Below are 8,263 nucleotides of genomic sequence, written 5' to 3'. Positions count from 1 at the left end.
GGCCATAAACACAATATTCAAATATATTAAATAAGAGTTCATGTACTTACTTCAATGAGAAAGAGTAAAATTCAAAAGTTTGCTTGATTAATCACCAAAAATCACTTGCAAGAATCTCAAAATCTAACACTAATACACAAAATCTAATAATATGATGTCTAACAATACGGAGTCTAACCTAAAAGAGTCTAACCTCAAAAACGAGGTTTTTCAAACTATATATAAAAAAATAAAAACCTAATTAAACAAGGACTCTATTTGCTGGAAATCTGCCAAAACGCGGCTGGGTCGACGGATCGTCATGGTCACGACGGACCGTCATGGACTCCGTCGTCCCATACTTGTGCAATTTCTTCAGCTGCTCTTCTTCATTACCCTCGACAGCAAGTATGGCAGACCGTCATAGGCACAACGGTCCGTCGAGGGCCTTCGTTTCAAAACACTTCAACTCTTGAAATATGGGTACTGGGATCACTTCTCTGAACTTCATGACGAACCTGCAGGACGGACCGTCATAGACACGACGGACCGTCACAAGCTTCGTAACCCCACACTTGGTCAGACTTCCCCATCTTCCTTCAGCAGCTGCACTACGCTGCCACCTACGGACCGTCACAAGCACGACGGACCGTCATAAGCTCCGTAGGTGGTCTCTTCTGCGTTTTTTCGTTCAAAATCTCCGCATTCAGCTTTGGACAGATTTCCTGCAATATAAAAAGAAACTTATATAAAAATTAGCACAAAAAGGCTTTTGGACACACTAAACTTAAGGAAAAAGTATTAATACTACCGTGAAACCACGGTATATCAACACCCTCAACTTAAATTCGTTGTTTGTCCTCAAGCGACGCACTATGACTCAATACAACATCTTTGTACAATAGTATCCATGTTTCATCCTTTGCAATCATTTGGCTATCAATCCCGATTAATCTCATCAAATCTATGCATGCTATCACTATTAGGCTTGAACTATGTGGGATCAGAACATGACACAGACTCACTATGCACTAACACCTATCCTCTTCAATTTCTCACTGAGGTGCTAACAATAGCGGTATTGCAACTAGTGTCCTCACTTTAGAACAAAATCCTCATTTTTCACACAATGATTTCAATTTAAGTATAAGGATTACTTTTCAACACTCGCTCTCAGAACAAAGTCACACTCATTCATACCTATTGCCATAAGCTTTCCCTTATTTTCACTGCCTTAAGTTCGTTATACAACCCTTAGGATCACGATAGGACTTTCTTGGCGTGTAACATAGGCTCAGGGTCAGGTAGGGTATATTTAGGTATACTTTAGTGACTTTTTGTCCTCCTTGACATATCGGCTAAACCTTCCACTTTCTATCATTTTATCTTGCCCAGTTTCTCATATTCTTTCACCTTGCTATTTTCTCTTCTTTCTTCTTTTGTGTAAGTGACTCTCTTTTTTTCTTGCTTGTATTTCTTGTATATTTTTATTTTTCTTTACTTTTCTTTCAACTAATTCTTGAGTCACTTTACTTTTGTTCTTTCTCTCTCTTTGTTCTTTCAACCCCACTTTCCAGAGCATTCCTCATAATAGCCACCCTAAACTCATGGCTTTCCCATGAGTCAAGGTACACAATACCCAAAGTTGGGTCAGGGCCATACGATGGTTGTTTACTGCATTAGCCACCCTCAACTTATGCTTTTGGCATAAGCTGAGGTGCACATGTCCAAGGAGGGACCAGTGCCAACACATTATTCCCAGAAAAGATCGGTTGGGGTGAAAAAGAAAGGTCTATTTTTTAGCTCAGATCATTTGGATCAAAGAAGGATAAATTTCATTTGGTTTTCTTCTATGTAGGCTAAAGATGGGCTATATTGAATAAGGGCCTATGATCCTTTCCTAATTGTCTATTACAGCTTACTTTTAGCAGTACTAACCAGGCAAGTTCTAGCTCAGTACCAATAGTGGACTTATTCGAATTTTCCTCACACTCACTTGACATCTCATCACTATACCAGATTATCAGACACCTAGTTCGAATTTAAGACTTAGGGTAATGCAATGGTGTAACTCTATGTTATGTTTAGAGCCACACAATTATCAGTTACTATGCCTAGTCATGCATCATTTTCCAGTTTATCAGGATATCATTATAGCCATCAAGCTCCAGAATTAAACTATGTACAAAAGATATAAGCATGCCGGTTCAACAAAAAAAGTAATCAGTCTTTTGGGGAAAAAGAACACAGGCAAGAAAACCCCAAAAGAGGATAGTGAATTGGGCTACTCAGACTTCACCCTAACACTCACTATCCATTTACCCCACCCCCAACAAAAAAGCATGCAATTGTCCCCAATGCATAAAAATGTAAATACTAGAGTGGTAGGTGAAGCAAACCTGTGGCGCAAAGCGCCGTCGATCAGCAAGCTGGTGGGTCCGGTTCCCCGGAACCCACGTCCTCTTCAATCTGGACACCCTCAGTGGTGTCCTCAGCAACAACCGCACCATCAGTAGTGCCTCCAGCTATATCTACAGTGCGGGAGCTAGACGCCCCAGCCGCTAACTCTGACGCTCTCATCTGGTGCGCCGCCTCCTCAGCAAGTGAGGCTCTCCGCGCAGCCTCCATCTCTCGGCGCTCCTTCTTCCTTGCTCGCGCCTCATCCTCTGCTCGACCCCTACGCCTCTTGGCACTCTCTCGAGGGGGAGGTGGTGGAATGTCTGGAGTGGTAAACAGGGCCGCTAGCACGGTATCCTCAGCAGGCTCGACAGAAGGGGCCTCAGACTCCGGCACCCTAGCCTCTAAGATCGTGTCGATGTCTGCACGAAGACTGTCGACTGCAGCCTGAAGAGTCGACACATCCACCGGAGGGGCTGGTCGGGCTAACACCCTCAACTCAAAGGCGTCCAAGCGCTGGTGAACCTCAGCGATCTTCCGCTCTGTATACTGGACCATTTTCCTCTCTAGGCGCTCTTCTGACTCAGTAATCGACTTCTGCATCCACGGCTGGATATGATGCAGAAGTGTAGCCATTTGTGCCTCTAATTTTTGGACCCTAGCAAGCGGGACCAGTGCCGGTAGAGGGGCTGTGCGAGAGGAGCTCGGGGCAGTGCTACTACCCGGGATAGACTCGACCGGGGTAGTGTCAGTGGACGCCGCCTGTGTAGCCGTGCGGGCCTGGGCTACCGTATCAGCAAGATCATAGCAAGTGGGGGCAGCTCTGGACGGGGCCCTCTACGTGGAGCAAACTCATTGGCCTCATCTATGATGAGGCCGACGTCAACAGTGCCAACGGGGTCTTAAGCTGATCTACGTGCCATATAGGCACACCTGCGGACCTGCAGAGAGCAAAGATCATGCACAGGAAAGGGTAAGTAGTAGTGACCTTGAATGCCCTCTCGTGCATGACTGCCTGTAGAAGCCACGCGAAGTCCACCTCGAACCCGGCTATCATCGCCGCCATCAACACTGCTCGATCCCAGGTAACGATTTTATCAGCAGCTGTGGGGGAAAGGCAGTGACGGACAAGCAGCCACAAGAACTTTGCCGTGAACGTGAGGTTGGCCTTCTTGATGGCCCCCTTTGGCTCATTCACCCAGTCGGCACCCTCTCCATCGACTGCCAGGTGCAGGGCCATCCACCTCTTGGTGGTCTCTCTCAGTGATGGCTCGCGCAGGAACTGGCCATCTTTAACTATCTTCCAGCGGTAGTCAAACTCGGCAGTGAAAGGGGTCCGAGTACCGTCAACACCCTCGCCGTATAGAAACCGGCGGATGGCAGGCAGGGAAAAGTCAACCTGTACGCCCCGTACTCGAACATGCTCCAGTGGGGCCTGTTTAGCGGGGGAAGCCCGCCTATCTATCTGTGATCGGAGAGTCGCTACGTAGGATGCGTAGAACTCTCGGACCATTTCTTCGCTGTAACGTCCCAACGGACGTGCTGTCCACTCCAAGCGATGCCTGGTGAAGAGGTTATGGATCTCAGCATCGTTGGGAGACTCCTTGTAAGGACCCGCCGCTCCAAGGTGAGTGTTCGATTCATCACTCCTTTATCAGTCAGGAACTTGGCGTCGGAGTAGGCTTGAAATTGCCCGTCGACACACCACCGGTTGGGCTGGTCAATGGCTGGGGTGGGGACCTGAGCTGGTGAGCCTAATGTAGATTCTGAACTGTCAGCCTCATCAGACGAGGCCGACGCTGCAGCGGTGGCGGGTGCGGGAACCTAAGCAGAGCCGGAGGCTTCCTCCGACCAGGATACTCCTAAGGAGCCAGACGCTCCTTCTTCATTTGTTGCTGACATAGAGGGTGTGCCGGTCAGTATGCGCTCCTCATCAGACTGGGAGGCAGTGACTACGCCGGACGCCACCTTTTTGGGTGTGGCTCTGGGAGCACGTGCAGCACGGGAAGGGGTGGAAGTGCCTGGGGGCACATACTCAGGGTCACGCTCATCATCAGAGCCAATGACCATGCGGGCAGACGGGGCGACAGACTTAGATCGCCCGCGTGCGTAGATTCGGTCTTGCTTGGGTACCATAGTAGATAGTACCTGTAAAGGGTCAATATTAGTACGAGTAGTGGCAAACAAGACAAGCAAAACAATACCAAACAAAATATTGAAAATAGTATGTCATTGCTATGGAAACAGTGACACACGACAGGCCTGGTGACGGCTCGTCGTGACTATGATGGACCGTCATGGGGTTCGTCGTGTATTACTTGGACTATGTATATATGGAGAACCCTGAAGGAGAGTCTTTGACTAGTATGACGGTATGTGCAGGACGGACCGTCACAGGTACGACGGTCCATCGTAGGACAGTTGGAAAAAATATGGAGACCCATAGAAGAGGGGTCTCTGACCATCATGACGGTCATGCAGGACGGACCGTCGTGAAGACGACGGTCCGTCACATGTGTCCGTTGGGGGACACTTAGAAAAAATGAGAGACCCTTAGAAACAGGGTCTCTGACAACCAGAACGGTTGTGCGGGACGGACCGTTGTGCAGACGACGGTCCGTCACATGTGTCCGTTGGGGGACACTTAGAAAAAAATGAGAGACCCTCAGAAACAGGGTCTCTGACAACCAGAACGGTTGTGCAGGACGGTCCGTCACATGTGTCCGTTGGGACAGGGTGCTAGGGCTTTTGGAACGGACCCTACGACGGTCTGTCGTGGGTACGACGGTCCGTCGTCGGGGTCTCGTTTTGTGTACTGGGGATACCCCATGCATCCCCGATAAACCCACATCAACCTTGTAGTGTTTTGGACCTACATTTGTTTAACCCAACTACTTAGGAAACTAGCAATGCAAAAGCACCTATGTCTAGGGTTGTAAACATGGCAATTTCGAACATTTTTAACCTAGGTTAGACAGAATCGTATAAAAGAAACAACATATGACGAAGAACTAAGCTAATACTAACTAATAAACAAAAATGCAAGATAAATGAGTAGAAATTTGAGACACATACCTTAGAATTGGAGAAAACAAATGGACAAGTACTCGGTGGCCAGGCAGACACCCACAGCAGCAGCTCCGACTAGTATATTAAAACTTTTAGTGCTTTGGGGAATTGTTTGGGGGCAATGATCGGTGGTTGATAGAGGAATAGATTGTGGAAGTTGAAAAATAGAGAGTAGTGGGAGGAATAATGAAGGAATGGGGGTGAAATGAGGGGTTGGGAAGTTTAAACAATCTAATTTTTAAAAAGACTCCAGCCGGATCGGGTCGGGTACGACTCATTAATCACGCGACGGTTCCCCAACGACGGTCCGTCGCAGCTGTGACGACCCGTCGTTGGTTCCGTCGTGTGTGCCCTAGTTTGAAAATAACAGAAAGACGTACCTGGTACGACGGAGGTATACGACGGTCCGTCGCAGGCGCAAGGGTCCGTCGATGTATCCGTCAGTGACTGCTGCAGAGTAATTTTCTGCAGAATTTCCTGGTTATGTGCCTGCAAATTTAAAAACCCATTAGTAGAAAAATGCTACCATTACTAAAAAGACTATAAGTATTGGGTTGCCTCCCAACAAGCGCCTGATTTAATGTCGCGGCACGACTGGGGACACTTGATTACTCAGACTTCATCAAGATGGTATGCCTCTATCACTTCATTCCCCGATGCTTTATGCCCAAAATAGAGTTTTATTCTATCTCTATTCATCTTAAACCGCACTCCCTCCTTGGCTTTTAACTCAACTGCTCCATGAGGGAATACTTGGGTAATCAAGTAAGGGCCAGTCCATTTGGACTTGAGCTTGCCCGGAAGACAAGGCGACCCAGAACTGTCTACAAGCACCAAATCCCCAACCATAAACTCTTGTTTTGCATTTTTTTGTTCATTCTCCTTCTTCATCTTTTCTTTGTGGGATATGGCAGATACCGATTGGAGCTCACCACTCTGCCTCATGGTCCTACAAATGTTGAAGGTCGCTTCTTCATTATTCAACCGAAATGTCATCTGTCCCTTCTCCATATCAACTAAGGCTCTACCTGTAGCAAGGAATGGCCTCCCAAGAATAATAGGCACTTCAAAATCGACCTCACAATCAAGAATAACAAAATCAGCCGGAAAGATGAATGACTCCACTTTTACTAGCACATCATGGAGTATCCCTATAGGCCGTTTCACTGTCCGATCAGCCATCAGTAGCCGCATCGCAGTGGGTTTTGGATCCCCCAAACCCAACTTCTTGTAAATTGAGAGGGGCATGAGATTTATGCTTGCCCCCAGATCACATAATGCTTTCGCAAAATGTAATGACCCAACTGTACAAGGAATAGTGAACGCACCAGGATCTTCTTTCTTTTGTACGAGGGATCTTGTAGCAATAGCACTACAATGCTGCAGTCTATCATCATCCTCGAAAGTGACCGATCTTTTCTTGGTGACCAGATCTTTCATAAATTTGGCATAACCGGGTATTTGTTCTAGAGCTTCTACCAAAGGGACATTGATAGAAAGCTGCTTCAACATTGTTATGAAACGCCGGTATTTACCATCCTCGGTCTTCTTCACTAATCTCTGAGGGAAGGGTGGTGGTGGCCTAGGCATGGGAATTACCTTGATAGGTACTTCTGCATCTTTTCCATTACTTTCCTCTGCTTCACCACTACCCTTTACCACCTTATCATTATCCTTTCTCACATTTTTCTCAGCAGATGGCATAGGTGGGTCAATGGTTTGCCTACCACCCCGAGTAGTGATTGCCATACAGTGCACATCATTCTTTGGATTTTGGACAGTGTTGCTAGGAAGAGTGCCCGGTTGCCGTGTGTTCACTGTCGCAGATAATTGGGCCACTTGCAATTCGATCTGTTTAATCGAAATTGCATGTGTATCAACTTTTTGCCCAATACTAGCTAAATCACCCCTTAACTCTTTAATGTGCTCATCACTAGCATCGAACCTCCTCATCATTTTTTGCAACATATACTCAACTCGCGCCATACTATCTCCACCATCCCTAGGAGTAAATTCACGATTTTGAGGAGGGACATAGCGCCCATTCCTGTCATTTCTATTAGCATAGTTACCCCTGTTAAAGTTGTTGTCGCGGTTGTAGTTTCCATCTCGGACATAATGACCCTCACGATTGTAATTACCATAGTTCTGACCTTGGTTCCCTTGACCTTGGCGCCAATTATCCTGATTTGAGCCTTGGGCACTTGGTCGGAAACCCCTCATCTGCTCATTTACTGCATAAGTGTCCTCCGCATAATAGCATTCATCATTAGAAGGTGGTGGTTTAGCCAAGTAGTTGACTGCATTTATCTTTTCTGCACCCCCAGTGACATGTTTTAGTACCAACCCAAGCTCGGTTCTCATCTGAGCCATTTCTTCGCGAATCTCATCTGTGGCTGGGTTGTGAGTGGACTGCACTGCGAAGGTGTTTCTCCCTGTATCAGACTTCCTAGTACTCCAAGCTTTGTTAATCCGGGAGATTTTCTCTAATTTTTCAGCGATCTCATTATACGGACACTCCTCATAAGATCCACCTGCTATGGTGTCCAACACCGCTTTATTGTTATCATCCTGTCCCCGATAGAAGTATTCCTTCAGTGACTCATCATCTATACTGTGATTTGGGACACTTCTCAAGAATGAGGTGAATCTATCCCAAGAACTACTAACTGACTCTCCTGGTAGTGCCACAAAGTTATTCACTCTGTCTTTGTGGTTTAGTTTCTTGGAGACCGGATAGTAGCGTGCTAAGAAGACATCCCTTAGTTGGTTCCAAGAGAAGATTGAGTTGTATGGGAGCTCAGTGAACCACATAGCA

Source organism: Solanum pennellii, chromosome 5 (genome assembly GCF_001406875.1).
Source record: "Solanum pennellii chromosome 5, SPENNV200".
Lineage (NCBI taxonomy): Eukaryota > Viridiplantae > Streptophyta > Magnoliopsida > Solanales > Solanaceae > Solanum > Solanum pennellii.
The sequence above is the reverse complement of the archived record's forward strand: the minus strand, read 5'-3'. Positions refer to the sequence as shown.